Below are 22,877 nucleotides of genomic sequence, written 5' to 3' on the forward strand. Positions count from 1 at the left end.
TTTTTGGGGCCCTTGAGATGTTCTGACATGCTCTGACATTTGTGCTTTTTTCAGTTATTTATAAACATGTTAATGGCAAAGGTGTAAATTCACTCTATATAGCACAAACAGGCCTACCATAATATGCGAGCAACATGTATGTAGATGTTTGTATTTTTAAGAGAATAATGTTTATGCGTGGTTATTAAAAAAAATAAAAATGAAAGTTGCTGAAATAAGACCACAAAACTCATACAAAATATGTGCCCACAAGACTTTTGACTAATGGATGTTTTCTCTTGGAGTTCTAGCTTCAAAATTATGTGAAAATAGTCTTGCTTTATCGTTCACAAAAAAAAAATACATTGATTTAAATGGTGTAAAACAGGTTTTGCTTGGAAAGCCAATATGCGAGGGGGAGGAGTAGTTTACACCTTAGATTACCCAGTCCCACCCACTCTGCATAATGACTCTGCATAATTAGCCATTCATTCAGGTGTGACACTGACTGAGCCACAATGCAAGGACAAAATAGCCTATATATTTAGAAGAAGACTTATATTGACCATTTAAGATTTTGCTTACATCTATCTTGTAAATATGTTTTGCTATTTTATTAAAAAGGTTACAATTACAACAATAATTACAATTTCAGCAATATTTCTGCAAAAAAAGTACTCTTTCTTTGTAAAAAAAAAAAAAAAAGATTATAGGCCTACATTTTATCATATGTATTCATTAGTTTGAATATAGCCAACATTGGAACATCTTAGTCTATGACTTTATTTTTGACAAAATAGTATTTTATATATATGAGCAGAAAAGTATCTTTACAAATATGTACCCTTCATTCATCTCACAGAAACGCGATTCATATTTAGGCTAAACAGTCTTTACAAATATGTACCCTTCATTCATCTCACAGAAACGCGATTCATATTTAGGCTAAACAGTCTTTACAATTATGTACCCTTCATTCATCTCACAGAAACGCGATTCATATTTAGGCTAAACAGTCTTTACAAATATGTACCCTTCATTCATCTCACAGAAACGCGATTCATATTTAGGGTAAACAGTCTTTACAAATATGTACCCTTCATTCATCTCACAGAAACGCGATTCATATTTAGGCTAAACAGTCTTTACAAATATGTACCCTTCATTCATCTCACAGAAACGCGATTCATATTTAGGCTAAACAGTCTTTACAAATATGTACCCTTCATTCATCTCACAGAAACGCGATTCATATTATAGAAACGCGATTCATCTTTTTGTTTACATAGGCCTACACTAACGTTATTCCATAACGTTATTCCACATTAACACTTGAGAAAGGATAACTTAGCCTACCTCACTCCTCAGCGGGATCTGCTCCTCATATCAGCACGGAAAATTTTCTCCATAAGGTAGGCTATATTATGCCTCTTTGTTTACAGCTGATGTGGGGGCGTTTCACAGACTGAAATGGTTCTCAGAATTTGCGTTTGAATATCACGCGCTCTCCGGGGCGTGGTCAAATTACTGTGAATCATCTCGTAATGAGCTCGACTGGAGTCGCTCTCTTTTTATACAGATTACAGAAGCTGATAATATTTGTTTTTTATATAAATTACTTCATTTAAAAGCTGCGATCTCAAGCTTCATGCCCGTGGGTCTGTTTCCCTGTTTGACTGAATTTTCGCGGAGTTATAGATAATTTTCGAACGCGTTTCAAATGGGAGTTTACTGGCAGAGAGAAGGCAGAAATAGCATCATGTTAGTTTTTCTTTATTTGTCAAAAAGCAAAACACTTTATTTTTATTGTGAGTATACAGAAAAAAAATAGAAACTGAACAGGATCGATTGATGTATTACACGAAAATGAAAGATCAAAATTAACAGAGCATTTTGTGTTTATTTTTCATTGCTAAAAAAAAAAACGAGCAAAACGCGCGGGCGCGTTTTTGGTCCCCAGAGGGTTAATATGTATTGCCCAATAAAATATGCAATAGTTGCACATTCTATTCTAAATAAAATCTAGCAACAAAGATATTTAGTCAAATTTTAAAACAATACTAACTGGCCCTCATTTGTTTATTAAGAAATCACACACAAGGTTTTATTAACTTGTTAAAATAATTTGTTTATTTTCATAAAAGTTGAACATGACAGGGTGGACAACAAGATGACAGGGTGGAACTTGGCATGACAGGGTGGACAAATGCTTTAATGGGTGAACTAGAAGAGAACATGAACGTTAGAGAAACAACAGGAACAACAAGAAACCCTTAAGCAATATAAAGAAGGATTTCAGGAATTAATTTTCTGCATCACTCTAATTGATCTTCCACATACTTCCAAACAGACGGATCAATCTGTAGAAAGCGCTTGTTCAGAGCTTGTGGTTCTGCCATTAGGCAAAGTATCTGCCAATCATGGTACCAACTGATGTCCTCCCTGGGACCTGGCCAAAATAACTTGTTGGTGCCATTAAGGTGCATACACTTAATTTTCACACTGTGCCCTTCCACATCCACGATGACACCTGGGTAGCCTTCATTGTCATAATTGACAACACACCACTCTCCGATGTGCTTTGACTCAATCATTTCTGGTCTCATTTGGGTATCTTGTGCCTTTCCACATGCTTTGGCCTTATCAGATGAAAGTGGAACATCAGTGAGAGTGACCTCCTGAAGATTAAAGCAGGTGCAGTCCAAAACACCATCCTCCCTTTTACACAGGCATGAAATGTCTCTGTACATCATCTGCCCAGGTGTCAAACTGATTGTTTGATGGATTCTCATGGTTCCTTTTACAGCAGCAATTGCAGGTACCTAAAGTGAGATAAAAAAAATTATAAATAAAATGTATTTTAACCACAACATGTGAAAAAAGCATCAGATCAGGGGCTTGAATTTGATTGGCTCTTTTTCGCACCGTAGGAACTAGGAACGATTTTAGTTCTAGGACCTCCTTTTGTGGGAACTAAATTAGCTCCTCTTTCAGAGTAGGGACTAAGCCAGCACTATAGGCCGCTTCAGAGTTCCTACTGCCGGTAAGAATGCAACCAGAAATATGGTCCAGGGTGAAATAGTTCTAACCCTAACCCTAACCCTACCACCCTGCTGGCTAGTTCCTATAACTGAGTTTCTGGAGCTATGCGGTGCAAAAGCCCCCTATGGAGTACGTTGGATTATGGATTGTAACTTTAACTGACTATTACCTCAGGCTTTGATTCAATATCCATCTCTGGGACAAAGAACAGCTCGACAGATGTGTTCAGGCTTCTCAATTTGTCATATAAGCACTGGGCATCAGGGATGTCTCCTCCTTGGGCCACAATCCGGTCTGCTGACCTCTTGAGGGCCCCACCCACACCGTCTGGTGCACCCTTCCCATGGCTAGCCTCAAAAAAATTCCACGTTATTCCCTTGAAGCCATACTTGTAGGGTTCCGTTGAGAGAAAGAAGAAATTTCCTTTTTGTCTGTATTGTGTTGCTGGCCCGTCGCTAAAAAATTTATTATGCTGACTTGAGGGTGTCTTTCTCTCACTACCTTTAAAATTGGATGAAGGTGGGCCCAGATGGCTACAGGGTCATATCTTCTGGAGGGTGATATGGAGCAGAAGGTGTGCAGCGCCGCTTCACCTGCTGTGTAGAGCACTCCAGTGTGCAGACTGGCCTGCTGGTGTGAGCCTCCAAAATGCACAGACTGGATTTCTGCATTATATTTGCATGTGTAATTTTCACTAAAGTCCACATGTATGAGGCACTCATTGTACTTCAGGTTCCTCCTGAGCTCCCTGTAGACATCAAACTGCCATTTGATGTTGAAAACATGGCGTCTAAAATCGAAAAGCCTCTCTTGGAATTGAGTATTTAGGTCTTCCTCTGTTGTTGTTATTTCTCTTTTTACTGTTATTGTTGACGTTTTTTCATCCTTCATGATCTTTTCTGTCATCCACTGAGATAAACAAATGTTCTCTTGAGTTTTCAGCATTGAGCGACAAGTGTGGAGGCACTTCTTGCACTCACCATAAGCACATGCCTTGGCTTTGGGGTTGCACATGGTTGCTTCAGACATTTCTTCAATATTTCTTGAAGACAGGAATCCATGGTTCTGCAAGGCATTGGCCATAAATTGCAAGTTCTCGTGTTTTTTGCACAGACATGTGTCACGGTCAGAGGAAGAGGGGGTTACCACCCAAAAAGGTTTGAGACGGCAGAAGGAGGTGTATGATATCTGGCCCAGGTTGTTAGACAGAAACTTCCTATGCAAGTTCCTCATTGTGTCAGTAAGTAACCTCTTCTGCATTTTTGTCTTCAGCCGAGTGACTGTTTGTTTGCGGCCAGTCGTCATTCGACTGACATCATCTCTAAGAAAAAAGGATGTAACTTTCTTTTTAATTTCAGTTCTACTGACACACTTCCTCCCACAGTAGGTAAGATCCACAGGGTACTTTGCTCTTTTCTTAGAGTAGCCAAAAGCTGTCAGGGCATACTTCTGAAGCTTGTATTTCTTCACTATATTTCCAGTGACCACTTTCGCTATCAACTGCTTATCTTTGTTTGTTTTTGCATTTGTGTATTTTCTTCTGATATACTCAATCAGTGCTGTATGGAAAAGAAGAGCTCTTTTGATGGGAGAGTTCACTTTTTGATTATCCAACAATGCATTGACTTTTGTCCGTGGCGAAATGGATGAACTTTCTTTATTGGCCCTATGGAAACGCTTTTTAAATTTATCAGTTTTAGTTTTCTCCTTTGCCAGCTTAGCCTCCAATTGTTCAATCTTTTTTTTTAGTTTTCTCTTCAAATTTCTTCGAATCTGTTCCCCTTGACGCCGTTGCCTGAGACACAAAATATTTGTTAGGATTTTTAGTACGATTTTTGTTCGTTTTCAATATGTAAATTAATGGGAAAATAAACAGTTGATAATTGTCCTTCAAATAAAACTAAACTTTCTAATGATTTCTGTATCTAAACTTCCATGTTCTAACCTGGAGGGACCTGGCTCAGGAATATTAGGAGAGTCGGGTGGTGTCTCTGACTGTAGCAAAGCACTGGCTCTGGCTCTGGCTCTGGCTTGCCTTTTTGCCTCCTTCCATTTCTTTCTTTTTGACCTTTTCGCTCTCACACTTAGCTCATTAATACCCTTCTTTTTTCCAGTCTCTCTGTCTTTTTTCCATTTCTCCTCTCTTTCTCAAGGTACTTTCTTCTCTCTGGGTCAGCATCACGACATTCCCTATATCTCCTTGCTTTCTCAGCTCCACTTAGACTCATGCCTGGAAAAAAATATATAATATTTCAAAACAATTCAAAATGTTCCCTTACAAATTTCCCTTTAATTGGTCTAACTAAACTAGGCTTGCCTAGTCTTATTTATTTACATTGATAGGGCTGTTTTTTTTTCAAACAGTCAATGAAATCCATGTTGATCTTTGATTACATAGGAAAAAAGGTTTGTAAACTATCATCAAATTATCATCATCAAAACACCTGCTGATAGTGATATTGCCAAAAAAGTTCACGTCCACTCATGTATAGAATCTAATGTTATAATATATGTATTATAACTGTGTTATAACTGTTCTAATATGTGGAAAAAAAAATCAAAATGTGGCAAAAACTGCAAATGTCCTCCCTGTCATGAACCATGTCCACCCTGTCATGGAAGGCTTGGTGACAGGGTGGACAATGACAGGGTGGACATTTTTGGCTAAAGTTAGCATTTAATGAGCACATGGTGTACAGCAGTTAGCAAAGTGATTCACTGTTGAAGCTGATTGTGCACTGTTTAAAATAATATTTCACAATGACAGGGTGGACATGTTAAGCTTGACAACACGCAACTACAAACACAATATGATGAAAATTAGGAAATATAAGTGTATATAAGACCAAATGGGGGAGGGGATGTCACTGAGTACATCAGTTGGTTTCTTAAAGGGGCGTTTACCCCATAATGACAGGGTGGACAGCAATTTCAGGGACACGTACAAACTGCTTAATATTATTATGAAAATAAAATATAAATAATCAAAATTACTTATTTTATTAAATTACTTGCTGAGGACAATAAGTACATTCAAAAAGTGTTTTAATTTTATGTCATTTAACTACTTTTTACACTCACTGAAGTTAGCTGTGCAGCGTGTGGGACATGCCAAAATCACATACATCCAATCAAAGAAATGGTATAAAATCAGAAAAACTCATTTCAAGAGACATATCATTGTACTTGTATGTGTGTAAGTGTTTGGCCATTTATAATAAAACCTCAGAATTTCATTATTTTGCATTATGTTCATGATGACTGAGCGATTCTGATGAGGACACCAAAGGCACTTTATAGTGATATTAGCTATGTTTCCATCAACTTGTCAATCGAATGATCTGAAGTTCGGTAAAAAAAATCATGCGAATAAAGCTGGTGAAAGTGTGTTTCCATCAAACGGCTTTAAAGCGAATAAAAACCTGTGCGTAATGACGTCACATGCTGTTTTGCGATCAAACTGGTATATCGAATTGATTTGAGACATTTTAAGGTGTTTCCATTCATTTTCGCACTGAATCGCACAACATTCAAGCAAACATTTGCGAACAAGTTTTGCTAGACAAAATGGATCGCGCCATCTACCAACAAATGTTCAATATTGCACAAGTTGTAATAGTGCAGAGTCCTGCACGGGTCCATTTTTGGAGACCCGCCCCCGCCCGTACCCGCAAAGTTCAGCACCAGATCTGACCCGTGCCCACGATAAATCGCACACAAGCTAAAATCATTCCATTTAAAGTGCTTTATTTTTTATCTCGCACCTCTCTCAACATCACAATAGCCTCATGAATGGGCTAATGAGCGCTAAAGTGCGCTTTGTTTTTGGCCGTACCTCCAGTTCACGCGCGGGCGCCTCTCCGTGTCCTGATTATTGCCTGCTATATTTAGCTCTTATTTATTAAATCCAGGAAAATGGTTGATTAAACATTGGTTAAAATTAAGATACAATTAATACAAAACGAAATTCACTTTAAAGAAAGTTTTTCTACAAAAACAAACTTAATAAAGTGGTCAAAATCATTTCTGCCCACTCCATTTGTCTCCCGATATTCGGGATCATCTTATCTTATTCATGCTTTTTTCACTTTTCATATAATCAACATGAAATTTTAAACAAATATATATATATATTATTTTATTTAAACATGAATATGAAACTAAATCGTTTTTTAATGACTGGGCTACAACACAGGCTTATTAGCCTGCCCTACAATCATTGAATATTATTTTGCTTGATTGACGGGTTTTTATTTAAAAGAAAGAGCGTAGCCTACACAATAGGCCTACTTAGGCCTACTAAAATATAATTAATATTATTTTATTGCATTTGTATTAGTTGTTTTGAAGAGTAAAAAAAAAAAAAAAAAAAAAAAATTCCGTTGATCTTAACCCTCTGAGGTCTGAGCTGTTTTCTGGGCCCTGGAGGTGGTCTGACATGCTCTGACATTTGTGTTTTTTTCTGTTACTTGTGACATTTTCATGGCTAAAGTCTAATTACACTGTATTCAGCACAAACTCTGCTACAATAATATATCAGCAGCATGTATGTAAAAGTTTGTAGTTTTGAGATAATGACATTTATGCGTGGTTTGTGAAAATACAAAAAAAAAATTCTCACTGAAATAAGGCCATGAAACCCATACTGATTATTTCTTCACAAGACTTTTGAAAATTGTATCACGTAGCTTAGAATATTTGCTCCAAAACTATGTGAAAATCACACTGACTGCTCATTCAGATAAGACAATATATTGATTTTAAATTTCTAAGACGTGTTTTGTGTGAAAAAGCCTTATGCGGAAAGGCGTGGTCATCTCATGAATATGTAAGCCTTTAACACCTGAGAAAGACAAAGACACTCCCCTAACTGCCCTATTAGGAGCGATCAGGCCCTGTCATTCAGAGCAACCTTGCACAAAGAATGAGGAGATTTAAAAAAGAATGGCTTTTAGATTGTTTGGATTTATTTACAACATAACACAATCCAAAAATACAAATGATAAAAGAGCACATTGAAAACAATGATCCAAAGACAGAGACCTTTGTGCCATTCCTAAAAACATACCTTTCATTTCCAAGGTGTTTGATTTTCACTTTACCATGTTCATGTACAGAGACTCATGTGAATGTTGAAGTCAGCAGGACTCAGTTGCATCTGGTCCCTGAAAGAAAAAGAAAAAACTGAAAAAACATACTGATATCAAGAGAAACTATAGGGCTGCACGATTTTGGGAATAGATTTTAGATTTTTCTGGTTAAAATTTCTTTTTAAAATTCACAGAATACACACACACACACACGTTTCCAACAATATATAATGAACACCAGGTGTGTTGTGCCTTGTAGGCATAGGCTATGCAGTGCTGCATAAAATAATAACAATAAATTAAATCTTCCAAAAGATTTCAAGAACAACTACGCTAGAGAAAAATATATTGATTATCATATGTTACTTCAAATGTTTCCATTCGTTATGATGATATGAAATGAGATAATAGTAAAAACATAAAGCCTAATGTTTGGTGCATTTTTCCTTTCAAACGCGATCGCGCTCCAAAACATGATGCATTCAAACGCCATCGCGCTCCAAAATATTAAACATTATGGTTATACATATCTATGTTTGAGCAGATATCCACAAACAGTATTTAACAGTAAACACGGGTCTAAATAGTATAATATTCACCATATATCTAGCAACAGTTCAACTGCAATGTGAAGTTTATGCAACAATACCATAAACTAATAAGTAAGAATTTCTTACCTTACATCTTTCTTGTCTTCAAATCGCGTTCTTCTTCTTCTGAGTTAAATCCAATGTAAGCTCAGACGTGTCTTCCAAACTCGACGAAAAGCAGAGACTTGTGAAGTGTTTTGGTGTTTTGTGTTTGAGGTAACGAGGGCGTTCGCGTTCCATGTGGAGATTTGCATGTGAATCTCTTTTGCGAGTGGGCGTGTCGAATTAAAAAATAATTAGCAAGCGTTTGAGATACTGGACATCCTGTCGGTTTTATACAAATTACTTAAACAGAGAATATTTGTTTTCAGTTTGAATCCGATCATTTAAAAGTACACACTTAAATGTGCATAAAGGTATATGGCTCATAAATGTGTGAGAAGTATTCGCTGAGTTATGTTTCAGTTTATAGACGTGCTCAAGAAAAAAAAGTTCTCCGCGACGGAGAGGCAGAACGCACACCCTGTTTATTTTCTTTATTTTACAAAAGCACAATGTTTTGATTTGATTGTAAGTGGACACATACAAAAGTAGAAATATCACAGATTATTTTTTTATATTTCTTTTTTCTGTATAACCATAAATGACGGAGTAATTTAAGTTTATGTTGCTGCTATGTGAAAAAAATCCATCAAAACGCGTCGGCGCGTTTCTCGACCTCAGAGGGTTAACGCAAGTTTACAACCAGCCAGTCGGTCGGACTAAAAGGGGGAAAAAATTAATTGGGTCGGTCCTAAATTGACAGGATCGGTCGGGTAACGGCAAACAAGAATATTTTTAAGGATGCCCAAAACACATATTTGCGAGTGTGTAATGGCAATTTAGACATACAAATATTGCACATATTTTTCATCCGCTACCCGCCCGCAAGGAGTTCATTATCTGCCCGCATCCCCGCCTGTGAATTTTAGGAATGTCACAATCCACCCGTTTTAGCCACTTTTATGCGGGTACCCAACCCATTGCAGGACTCTAGGTGCTTATGTGACAGCTGATAGCGACATTATTGGACTATTATGGCATTTCTTAGATTTTTTGCTATAATAGCCGTTTTATTTTTCTGTTAAATTAAATTCAAAAAGTATCTCGTCTCCTCGTTTGTCCACTTTGTTGACACCGGCCATGTGTGCAAACCAGACAGTATATAATGGGTGCAAACTGGGCGGAAATTAACTAAAACTTCTTCTTTTGTGGCGGGTTGTACCCATAAAATGACCTAAAACTTAATCGCAATCCATTATTTATTCGGCAAATAACGTTTCCATCAGCGTTTATCGCATAAACCGTACATCGATCAAGATAAAATCCGATGAGACCGACCGTATTTCATTTTAGTCGATATTCAAGAAATTCAATCGAATTTTACTGTTTCCATAAGGCATTTTTCATTCGATATCACATAATTCGGATAAAAACGTGTTGATGGAAACATAGCTATTGACCAATCTGCTGCTGCATGCTGCCATTGCTGTTCTGTGAACATAGAGAACCTGTTATCCGCCACTGCATTCTGCCTGCTGCCCTGTGGTAAGACTCAGTTATTAACTGCTGGATTCTGTACTCACCATTGCTGTTCTGTGAACATAGAGAACTTGTTATCCGCCACTGCATTCTGCCTGCTGCCCTGTGGTAAGAAGACTCAGTTAGTAACTGCTGGATTCTATACTCACTATTGCTGTTCTGTGAACATAGAGAACCTGTTATCCGCCACTGCATTCTGCCTGCTGCCCTGTGGTAAGAAGACTCAGTTATTAACTGCTGGATTCTGTACTCATACTACCGATACCGATACTGGATCGGATCGGATCGGATCGGCCCCATCCCTAATATGAATATATGAATAATCAATCACAACAATTCCTCATTCATATATCAATAATCTTATTTCAGATCGATTGTGAGATAACCCTTAATGGAAATTAATGTAATTATCAAACAGCTGTTTGTCCAGCAAAACGGCCGTAAGATTAACTTATCAACTTCTCGATAAAGTTATCACTTCTTATAATTTCAGGAAGAATAGTTTCTGGCCATTGAAACAACTCTCCTGTCCTTATATAATTTAGGTTACTGAAATCGTAACAAGATAAAGCATGTAGCTTAAGATCGAAACATCTCATGGACTATTGGTTATATGAGCATTTAAAACAGAGACAATCAGGAATATATGGAATTTAATAGTTGAACTAATGAATACATAACTACGATTTACACAGAGTAAATATGCGCATAACAAAACAAACAGTAAAACAATATAAGACAAACGGATAACAGATGAGAGAGAGAGAGAGGAAAGAACGAGAGAAAGTGAAACTAAAAGTCAGGATGAGAGAGAGAGAGAGACCACCGAGATGATCGAAGCATGGCAAAATTCACAGACCAGGTAACCTTGAGAGAGACAACAAGAAATCAGATCACCTTAGTGGTGCAGGCAATCCTAAACACATTAACCCCCTGAGGTCTACGGTATCGCCGGCGATACCAGCTCGCTTTTTTTTTATTAGTGTAAAAGAAACTCATAAATACTCTGTTGACTTTGATTTTCCATAGGAGTTTCATACATCAATCGATTCTGTTAAATGTGTATTATTTTTGTGTATACTCACAATAAAAACAAAGTGTTGTGCTTTTTGCCAAATAAAGAAAAATAAACACGAAGCGAGTTCTGCCTTCTCTCTGCCAGTGTAGTCCATTCTGAAACGCGTCCGAAAATTAACAATAACTCAGCGAATACTCAGTCAAACAGACATACAGACAGACAGGCATGAAGCTTGAATTCTCTTCTTTTAAATTAAGTAATTTATATAAAAAACAAATATTCTCATCTTGTGAAATCTGTATTAAAAGAGAGCGATTCCAGTCGACCTAATTACAGCTAATTCAGATGTAATGTGACTCCGCCCACGGAGAGCGCGCGCTATTCAAACGCAAATGATTGAGGCAATCCTGTGAACGCCCCCATCAGCTCGAGAAAAGTTTATTTAGATCATTACTTGTTTACACCGTCTTGCAGCGCTGTGAGGAATAATAGGCTACTAATGGAAAATGTCCCTCAGAAGTGCGGGTATATCGAGGAGCGAGCTGCGGAATACTAGTAAGTTTTTTCCTTCTCACGTGAATTTCTTCACGTGGGTTTCTGTTTATGAATGAATAAACGGCAGAGATGCGCACTGTTTACCACAGCTGGCAAAGACAGTTTAAATTTAAATCGCGTGTGTGAATGAATGATGATGTTTTAGCAAACTGTATTGCTATACTGAGATGAGCAAAAAATCGACTGAATGTTGAAATAAAATGTAGGCTATTTGTATAAGCAACGTATTAAACTGCAAATTAACAATATGCCCTAATATTTCATGAAAACAACGTTACAGTCAGACGAAATATGAAAGACAACATTTTGTTGACTAGATTTGGGTACAGTTTTTACTGTAGAATATACTGCCACATCAAATAAGCTTTTGTTTAGCAATTTCTATATATAAAATACTATTTTTGTCAAAAATAAAGTCATCAACTAAGATGTTAGCTGTTCCAATGTTGGCTATATTCAAACTAATGAATACATAGATAAAATGTAGGCCTATAATCATTTTTTTTTACAAAGAAAGAGTACACTTGAAATATTGTTGAAATTGTAATTATTGTTGTAATTGTAACCGTTTTAATAAAATAGCAAAACATATTTACAAGATAGATGTAAGCAAAATCTTAAATGGTCAATATAAGTCTTCTTCTAAATATATCTTTTGTCCTTGCATTGTGGCTCAGTCAGTGTCACACCTGAATGAATGGCTAATTATGCAGAGTGGGTGTATTCTAAGGTGTAAACCACTCCTCGTTCACGCCCCCTCGCATATTGGCTTTCCAAGCAAAACCTGTTTTACATCAATTTAAATCAATGTATGGTTTTATGTGAACGATAAAGCAAGACTATTTTCACATAATTTTGAAGAAAAAACTCTAGGCGAGGACATCCATTAGTCAAAAGTCTTATTGCCACATATTTACTATGTGTTTTGTGGCCTTATTTCAAAAACTTTAATTTTTAGTTTTTTCGATAACCACGCATAAACATTATTCTCTCAAAAATTAAAACATGTACATACATGTGGCTCACATATTATTGTAGTCCTGTTTGTGCTATATAGAGTGAATTTACACCTTTGCCATTAATATGTTTATAAGCAACTGAAAAAAGCACAAATGTCAGAGCATGTCAGAACACCCCCAGGGCCCAAAAAACCGCTCAGACTCCAGAGGGTTAAAAGCTTGAGGGCTTATACTTGCATATAGTCTTTTGTGTTGCTGAGGCAAGAAGACGCGTGGGTCTTTGGAGCAGTGCGTTCTTTCGTGTCTTCCGGTGCGAGCAGACTCGCGCGAAGTTTTAAAGGTTCACCGAACGTGGAGTTACCAAATAAGTGATTCAGAGTTCATCTCCCTTGTGGAGGGAGAGGCGAATATGAAAATAAAAACTTAGTAAAGACAAGAAAAGAAAACGGAGATGAGAGAAATTCTCTCAGACGAAGTGCTCGTGCGTGTGTCCTGAAGGAAGAGGAGCGCGGTCGCGAGGATTTCAAAAGAGTATTTTTCTTTGAGTTGAAGTTGCCGGCTACGTTCGCTTCGCTGAACGTAGGGAGAGTTCCGAAGACGAAAATAAAGAAAAAGAAAAGAGAAACGGAGAACGCTCCCTAAACGGGAGCCATGGGTCTTCTCACTGAAGTGGGTTCGTCCAAAGGGGAAAGAGAGAGAGGAGGCCTCTGTGTCAGTCTCTTATGGAGAGGATCGGTTCACGCCTGCTTCGCGTACGGGAACCAATCATCTTAGAGTGTCTCGAGCGGGAAAGTCTCTCCTTTGTCTTGTCAGGAGAACTTATTTGCATGGTTTATGATGTAAAAAATTTCGTCATTTCTACCCAGAAAGATTGTACACACAGAACAATACATTTTACTGTAATATCATATGTATGACTGGTTCAGTCAAAACACGACGGCCACACAGATACCAAGAAAGGCAGGTAAAAGTAGAAGAAACATAAAGTTACATTCATATGCAGAATTACACACAATTAAAGTTTGATTAACACACAATAAAATTGTCAGCACTTCCAGTATGGCAGGTGAAGACCTAGCACAAAAAGGAATACATTTAAAACATTTAGAGGTACTTTTCTCTGAAAAGTTCCATGAATGGTGTTTGTGTGTTTGTGTGTGTTAATGTGTGTGTGTTGGAATGTGTGGGATGTGTGGGATGACTCCTCAGTCTCCCGGGGGTGTTGTAAAGTGTTATCCTATAGCAAGGGGGGTCAGATTACAAGACCATGTTCCTATTTGAGAACATTACTTAGGAGAAACACTCCCAAGTTACAAATCAGAAAATCATAACCATCACATAACAGGCTAACCAGTTATGCAACGCACGAACCTATCAAATACATCTTAGTAATGACTCACATGATGAGTGTAACAGGCTTGTGCAAAATTCAGAATTTCAGAATTGGCCTCCATTCAATTCATGAATTTGAATTTGAATTGAATTTACTCCGCCCCACAGGACGTTGAATTGAATTGGAATTGGAATGACAGGAAGTGGAATTAAATTCATGGCAATTCAAAGAAATTCCACACAGTCACACAATAGAAAGAATGTGTTGAGTCTCGCATGCATTCAGTGTTAGGAAGGTTACTTTGGAAATGTTATTGCTTACTGTTATTAGTTACCCATTATAAATGTGGTTTGGATTACTTTATTTGGATAACTTTATCAGTGCAAAGCAATTTCTTTTTAAGTTGATTAGTAACTAATTGAATTAAACATTTTACCTCAGTAATACAACTAAATACAATTACATTAATTTAGTAATTTAATAACAGAAATTTCATTTCACGTAACTATTTACTCCTCAACCCTGCATACATTTTATTCTAAAATAGATATTGATCAAATTCTTGAAATAAATTACCCCCTCAATTTTGTTTAATTAGTTTTGTTCCAATGTAATTTTCATTTCAAAGTAATCACACAAACACAAAGTTGTGGTAAATGCAGTTATCATTTATTCCAATGCAAAAAATTACTGAGCAACACTGTTGCATCTAATTCTCAATAGCTCCTCAAATGTTTTTTCATTGAGTCTGCAACGTTCTGGTCTGAATATCTTTTCTGCAACACTAAAGATTCTCTCAACAGGTGCAGAGTGAAGTTGTAAAGGACTTCTGAAACTTAAAAAGTCCAGTGTTGCCCATCAAACTGTGCTTTCAAACAAATGTCCACCTCAAATTGTTTAGCAACCATTTTAAATACTTGGTTAAAGTAAAGCATTCTAGGAAATGGAGTCATGTTCCATCATCTTCCACAAAATTACAATTACAATAAATCAAACTTAATTATTTGTTCTGTGACTAAAGCTTTTAACATTCATTGCTGGGGGAAAATATATCCTTTTAATGTAATCTGTACAAGTAGTTCAAACTAATATCATTTATAATGCAATCATATCTGACATATACTGTAAAGCTTCATTGTTAAAGACTTCACTTAAAATATGTATATGAATTTCTTTGAATTTTAATTGAATTGCAATTCTGCTTCCTTTAATTCAAATTCGAATTGTAATTCTAGATCCTGTTTTTGACATCAATTCAAATTCAATTCAAATTCAAGAATTGAATTGGAATTAAGGAGTCATTCTCAATTCAATTCTGAATTGTGCACAAACCTGGAGTGTAAAGAAACGTTTGTGTGTGTGTGCGTGTGTGTGTGTGTGTGTGTGTGTGTGTGTGTGTGTGTGTGTGTGTGTGTGTGTGTGTGTGTGTGTGTGTGTGTGTGTGTGTGTGTGTGTGTGTGTGTCACATAGAAAGTTTCGTTATCTCTTTGGTGCAGAGAGGAAGGGGGTTTGGAATGCAGAACTTTGCAAAGCTAAGGGAATGTGGTGTCGCGTTGTTCTGGTTATCCTCCAAGGGGCAATAAAGTGTCGCAAAAGACCATTTGTTGCCGACTAGCGCCGGCCTAACTGGAGCCGCCGTGTGATTTGTATTTGGGAGTTCAGAGTGTGACAGCAAGAGGGAATGTGCATTTGTGTTTAGATTCAACGAGCCATGATTCATTAATTCTGAACCAATGAATGAATGAATGATCTGCTCATCCGCTACACTGCCATTGCTGTTCTGTGAACATAGAGAACTTGTTATCTGCTGCCGCATACTGCTGCTGTCCTGCGAAAGGAAGGTGACACTCAGTTATCTGATACTGTCCTGTGAAAAGAGAAAGCCCATTGTCTGCTGCTACCCACCTGTAGTCCCTTGTGTCCTGTCCACCACCTACTGCTGACTACTGCATTTCATCTGAACGGTCATCGCCTTCTGCCTATTGTATATTGTTCATTGCTCACCACAAGAACGTCCTGGTCCTGCATCCAATCCCCGTTGTCCTGTGAAAGAGAGGTGACACTCAGTTATCTGATGCTGTCCTGTGAGAAGAGAAACCCCACCGTCTGCCGACCCTTACCTGTAGCCTCTTGTGTCCTGCTCACTACTTACGTTGGTCTGCTGTCTGCCATCTGAAGGTCCCGGCCCCTGGACCAATCCATTGGTGTACTTTGGTGTAGCTCCTCCGGAGTGGTGGTTGTCCTCGGCCCTAGCGGTGACATATTTTGGCGTAGTCGGCAGGATTCCACTCGGAGTTGAGCAGCCAAAGACCCATTATGGCAGACGAAGAATTGCCGGCCATCCGGCTTCCAATTACACCTGTGTTTATGGGTGCTCCGTGGGCCCAAAAGTATGGTGGGCCCGGATCAGAGTTAAATCTTGCTGAATGGAGAACACAAGTGGAGTATCTGGCGGGACTACAGGGGTTGAGTGAGGCCCAGAAGGCCCAGTTCGTTCTGAATTCCCTGGAAGGTGAGGCGAAACGAGAGGTTCAAGCTGCATCTGAGGAAGTTCGATCCACTGCATGAGCCATTTTTGAATTTTTGACTGGGCAATATGGCGACTCCACCCCAGTGGCGGTGTTACGGGCACAATTCTTCAACTGCAAGCAAGGGCCTAGACAAACCCTACGGGCATTTGCCCTGTGTTTACGAGAACAGTACACCAGGTTAAAGGGGCGAAGAGATCATGGTCTGGGAGAGGGGGAGACTCTATTGCGAGACCAATTCCTGTTGGGGTTACGAGAGGGCCCCATCCGGCAGAGCTTGCGACGACAGCTTCGTCAAGATTTGACTTTGACTTTTGAAGATCTCCGTCGAGAGGCCCTGGCTCTGGAGCGGGACCATGCTGAGGTGGTGGATTCTTGTGTGTGTATGGCCGCGAGTGGAGCCAGTGTTCCTGTACCTCCTGGGTCGTCGGACTGGAAACAAGTTTTGCGGGCTGAGTTCATGAAGGACGTCCGTGAAGAGATGGCAGAGTTGTCTAAAACCCTTTTGGAGGAATTTCGCCGTAGACGGCCAGAGCATCCGGTCTTGCCTCGAGAACGATCATATTCAGATGGAGAGAGGGACTTAAGACGACGGCCAGATCGGCCCATCGGTCCCAAGTTCCAATGGGACGCACAGGGGCGCCCTATTTGTAATAACTGTGGAGAACCTGGACATTATAGTCGCCAGTGCGGCCCTCGTCGTAACTCGCAAGGGTTTTTTTAGGACGGCCGGCCACTGTGGGTCAAGTGGTCGGGACCCCCTGGATTGACCCTTCTTTAAATTCGATCCCCAGAGGCAGTTTGGTGGGACACTACCCTCTGGTGGAGATCAAGGTGAATGGTGTGAAAGTTCGGTGCCTGGTGGACACTGGATCTCAGGTCACTTTGTTCGCGGAGAGCTTGTCCAAAGAACTGTTCGGTGCTCCTTGTGTGCCGGAAGCTGAAGCCCCCTGGCTCACTTTGCGGGGAGCAAATGGCCTGGATATCCCGTACATCGGATATAGGGTGACCGATTTTGAGATCCATGGAACTGTGCTGCCCCAGAAGGGGATTGTAGTCGTTCGAGACTCTTGCTTGGGGGCACATCGAGCTCTGCTGGGGATGAACGTGATTATGGAGTGTTGGGAAGAACTGTTTCGTGTGGGGCCACCCCGTACCACCCCTTTGGCCGAGAAGCGGGAGTGGGAGCGCATTGTCACTGATTGCCGGCGAGTACAGGTGGCGAGTTCTCAAAGGGACCGGGAAGATACCGGCCGGGTGGCCTGTCGATACGCCCTCTCTGTCCCGGCCCGAAGTGAGGCAGTTGTCTGGGTCCGTCTCCCTGCTCGGACGTATGGTCCTGAAGATTGGGTTTTGGTAGAGCCCCACTGGGAGTGTCAGAGCGTGGAGGTGGCACGAGGATTGGCCATGGCCTGTCTGGGCCGAGTTTCAGTGCGGGTGAGGAATGTGAGTTTGTACCCCGTTCACTTGTACTGTCACCAACGGTTGGCACGAATTACTTTGAGGGGTCCCCATCAAGTGAGGGAGGAGCGAGAGGTTCGCTTCTGTCAAGTGAGTGCAACAGTGGTTGAAGTGGCCCTGACATCGGGTGAGCCTTGGTCTGAACCCTCCGAAAAAGGAATGCCGGTACACCTTCGGGGGGAGTCGTTGCAAGGGGAAGGGCAGGAAGAAGAGCAGACGTACCAACTCCAGAAATTCTTGGCCAAATGGCAGCATGTCTTTTCCACGCATGAGGAGGATTATGGATGTACGGATGCGGTGAAGCATGTGATACCCACCGGAGATGCAGCACCTAGTCGAGAGCGGTACCGTCCAGTTCCACCTACCTTTTACTCTGAGATCCGTACCCTGTTGAGGGGGATGCTGGAACAGGGGATAATCCGAGAGAGCAGCAGTCCATGGGCAGCCCCGATTGTGTTGGTACGTAAGAAAACTGGTGCTTGGAGGTTCTGTGTAGACTACCGGAAGCTAAACCAGGTTACCAAGAAGGATGCATTTCCCTTACCTAGGATTGAAGATTCATTGACCAGCCTAACACATGCTGCCTGGTATTCTACACTTGATCTTGCGAGCGGATATTGGCAAGTACAGGTAGAGGAAGGGGACCGGGAAAAGACCGCTTTTACCACGCCCTTTGGATTGTTTGAATGGGATCGGATGCCCTTTGGACTCTGCAACGCCCCTGCCACGTTTCAACGCCTGATGCAGCGGTGCCTGGGAGGGCAATTGGTGGACTCCACTTTGGTTTACCTGGATGATGTGATTGTATACTCACCTGACTTTGATTCCCATTTGTTACATCTTGAACAAGTATTCCGAGCTATGGAGAGGTACGGATTGAAGCTCCAGCCTGGGAAATGTCAGCTCTTTCGTAAGGAAGTAAAGTTCTTGGGGCACCGGGTAGGGGCTGCCGGAGTTGCAGTGGACCCCGATAAAGTTTCAACCGTGCAAAGCTGGGATCCCCCCAAGACAGTGAGACGGGTGAGGTCCTTTTTGGGATTTGTGGGATATTATCGGCGCTTTATCCAGGATTTCGCTAAGATTGCTAAACCCCTGAATCAACTGCTTGTTGGATCAAGTCGTCCTCGTGGCCGTGGGTCCCCTTCAGTGGACTGGAGCCCAGATTGTGAAGTGGCTTTTCAGAGGTTGAAGCAAGAGCTGTTACAGGCCCCAATCTTGGCCTATGCGGATTTCACTCAGCCATTCATCCTGTATACGGATGCCAGTAACCTCGGGCTGGGGGCAGTGTTGGCCCAGCGGCAGCAAGGTGTAGAAAGAGTAATTGCATATGCCAGTCGGAGTCTCCATACAGCTGAGCGGAATGATGCCAACTACAGTTCCTTCAAGATTGAGCTGCTGGCCATGAAATGGGCAATGTGCGAGAAGTTCAAAGACTACTTGTGGGGAGCCAAAGTACTGGTGGTCACTGACAACAGCCCGCTGGTACATCTTCAGACAGCAAAGTTGGGAGCGGTAGAGCAGAGGTGGGTGGCCCAACTTGCCAACTTCGATTATCAGCTGCAGTATCGGCCCGGCCGCGAACATGTTAACGCAGATGTCCTGTCCCGGTTACCGGTGGAGAGAACGGAGGAGCAGTCAGTGGCAGAACCGGAAGAAAGGCTAATGGTGGGAGTGATTGAGGCGCCTGGAGTACAACGGGAGGACGTCCCGGTCAGTTGGGGATGGGATCCCCTACGGTGGAGGGAGCGGCAAGGAGACGATGAAGGGCTGGTGGTTCTGCGAACTTACTTGGAGCAAGGTATACTCCCGGGGGCGGAGGAAAGGCACGTTCAGACCCAGATGGTGAGGAAACTCCTGGGGCACTGGAAGCGGCTAAGTTTGCGAGATGGTGTGATTTGTCGTACTATCCAGGATCCAACGACTCGAGAGACAGTGTGTCAGGTGGTGGTGCCGAAAGCCCAGATTCGGCCCTTGCTCCAGGCGTACCATGGCCAATTGGGACATCAGGGGAAGGAGAGAACTGTGTCCTTGCTGCGAAGACATTTCTACTGGGTCGGGATGGATGAGGCTGTGGGGGCGTACGTGCAGGAGTGCCCTCGATGCACACTGTTTAAAGCTCGGAGAGAAGTAAGAGCGCCTCTAGTCCCAGTGCGACCCAGGGCCCCTCTTCATATGGTGGCTATGGATTTTCTGACGCTGAGTCGACCGATGGATCGGTATCAGAATATCTTGGTGGTAACGGATCTTTTTACCAAGTATGCGTGGGCAATTCCGACTCTGGACCAGACGGCGGCCACCACAGCAAGTGCCCTTTGGGGAGCAGTGTTTCAGCCATTTGGGTGCCCCGAAATTCTCCATTCTGATCAGGTGCCGAATTTTGAGTCCCAGGTGATCTGGGAGCTGTGTCAACTTTATGGGTGCAAGAGGACCCATACTACTCCGTACCATCCCCAGGGGAACGGGGGGTGTGAACGCTTTAATCAGACTCTGCTGAGTTTGTTGGGGACCTTGGATTCGGACCGCCAGGGCCAGTGGATGGATAGCCTACCAGCCTTAGTACAGGCTTATAACAACAGCGTCCATAGTACAACGGGCTATGCCCCTACCTATCTGATGTTCGGCCGACATGTGCGCCTGCCTGCCGACCTGCTTCTAGGGACGGCTGCGACCGGGGATTCGACTACCACTACTGAATGGGTGCACAGACACCATCGACAATTACATGCTGCCTATCAGACAGTCTCAGATCATCTTGATATGGCTGCTAGGAAGAACAAACGGTTGTATGACCGAACAGCCAGAGAGGCTCCCTTGTTGTCGGGGGAGCGGGTGCTGGTACGAGACAATCGACGACAAGGGAAGGGCAAGCTCAGTGACAGGTGGGAGGCTGTACCGTATGTGGTGGAACGACGACAGGGTCCTGATCAGCCGGTGTATGCTATTCGACCTGAGGGAAGATCAGGGCCTGAGAGGGTGTTACACTGCCTGCTGTGAGTGTGTTTGCTTCGGTGCTGTAAGCTCCGTCTTAGCCTCGTATTTCCTTGTTTTGAACCATCATTTACTACAATTTCTAGTTGTTTATACTACTACTAAGTACAGCTTACCCAACATCGCTAGCTTCCGTTACTACTAGCACAACACGCTAGTAATTCGCTAGCCTGTTAACGCGCCACCCGTGCGCTCAGCTATTTTTATTTATTTATTTTCTCTCGCGCGCTCGCGCCTTTGAGTTCATAAAAGCTCAGATGAGTAAGAATCACTCAACAAACACGGTGAGTAATGTCTTGTCCTGTTATTATCATGCGTTGCGTCTGAATGCGTTGTTGTTTTTGGAGCTCTATCGATTTGATTTATAATTCTTGATTTTTCTCTTTAACCCTCTGGGGACGGATTGGGCGGTACCGCCCAAAATGGCATACTTTTACAAATGTGTAATTATCTTAAAAACTATTAATGATAGAGAGATGCGGTCTTTTTTGCCGTCTTCCTCAGACTCCGCTGAAAACAGTGGTATATGGTGTACACACTTCCTTGTTGCGCAATACCACTGCGTATAAGGCCAATGAAATCGATGTTGTTAGGAATATTCCACGCACAAAGACCAATGGAAAAATTGCCGCTGGGAGGAATATTTTTCTTGCCCAATCAGAGGAAGGTTACCATGACGTATTCTAGCTAATCAGAGGACTCTGTAGCCTTGCAAGGGGTGGTACTATAGTAAATGATATGACGCAAACAGCGTCGAGTGGAGAAGGAGACAGAGAGCGAACGGAGCGTAGAATTACACACACAGATTTATATGAGAGAGACAGAACAATTATAATGTTTATATATATAGCATATTAGCAATTATAGCATTATTATTTTATTGTTTTAGCACTTTTATGATGGCAAGCAGTAAAATATTTACCTCAGAACAAGCTCTGGAACAATTAACAGTTACTGGAAAGTGACGAGGAGAAATTCGAATCACTGGCATGCCTGAGAAAAAACGCCTGGGACTGTTTGTATATAAAGTTCATTATTTAATTGTTCTTTACACTTTTGATTGAACAATTACAAATGTCTGTCAAGTAAAGGGTTTGAAAAATATATCTTTTGTTCAAAAACTGTTCACTATTGTTGTGTAAGGTGTGATTTTCAGTAATAAATTACTAAAATAAAATTTTCGTTTTTGAAATTATCTAGTTTATTTTAATTTTTTTACTCATACTTCCTTTATAAACACATTACATGCATTCTTTTGTTAGCTTAGGGTCTTCTGAATCCATAGATACCAAACACATGGTGTTCCATCTCCATTACTTGGTTTATAAACCCAAATGTAAAAATAGAGAAAACTGACCAAAAAGGGCTTAGTCCCCAGAGGGTTAAACTCGCTTACAACGAACATTTTCTACTTTTCCTCACTGAGAAGCACTAACGTTACTGCTCAAACCTCATTGTTACAACGCGGACTGTTGAGCAGACGCGTCTCAAGCCTATTAGTGATCCAACGCTGCATACTCTTAAAGGTTACGTCCGTGGATCACGGCTGAACGCGTCTTCTCCACACTCACTTATAAACAAACATTTTTTTTTTTTTGCCTATCGTGCGTCTACTCTACACCCCTACCACTAAAAAACCTAAAAAACCTCATAGTTACAACGCGGACTGTTGAGCAGACGCGTCTCAAGCCTATTAGTGATCCAACGCTGCATACTCTTAAAGGTTACGTCCGTGGATCACGGTCTTCTCCAC

Source organism: Leuciscus leuciscus, assembly GCF_965113295.1.
Source record: "Leuciscus leuciscus genome assembly, chromosome: 10".
Lineage (NCBI taxonomy): Eukaryota > Metazoa > Chordata > Actinopteri > Cypriniformes > Leuciscidae > Leuciscus > Leuciscus leuciscus.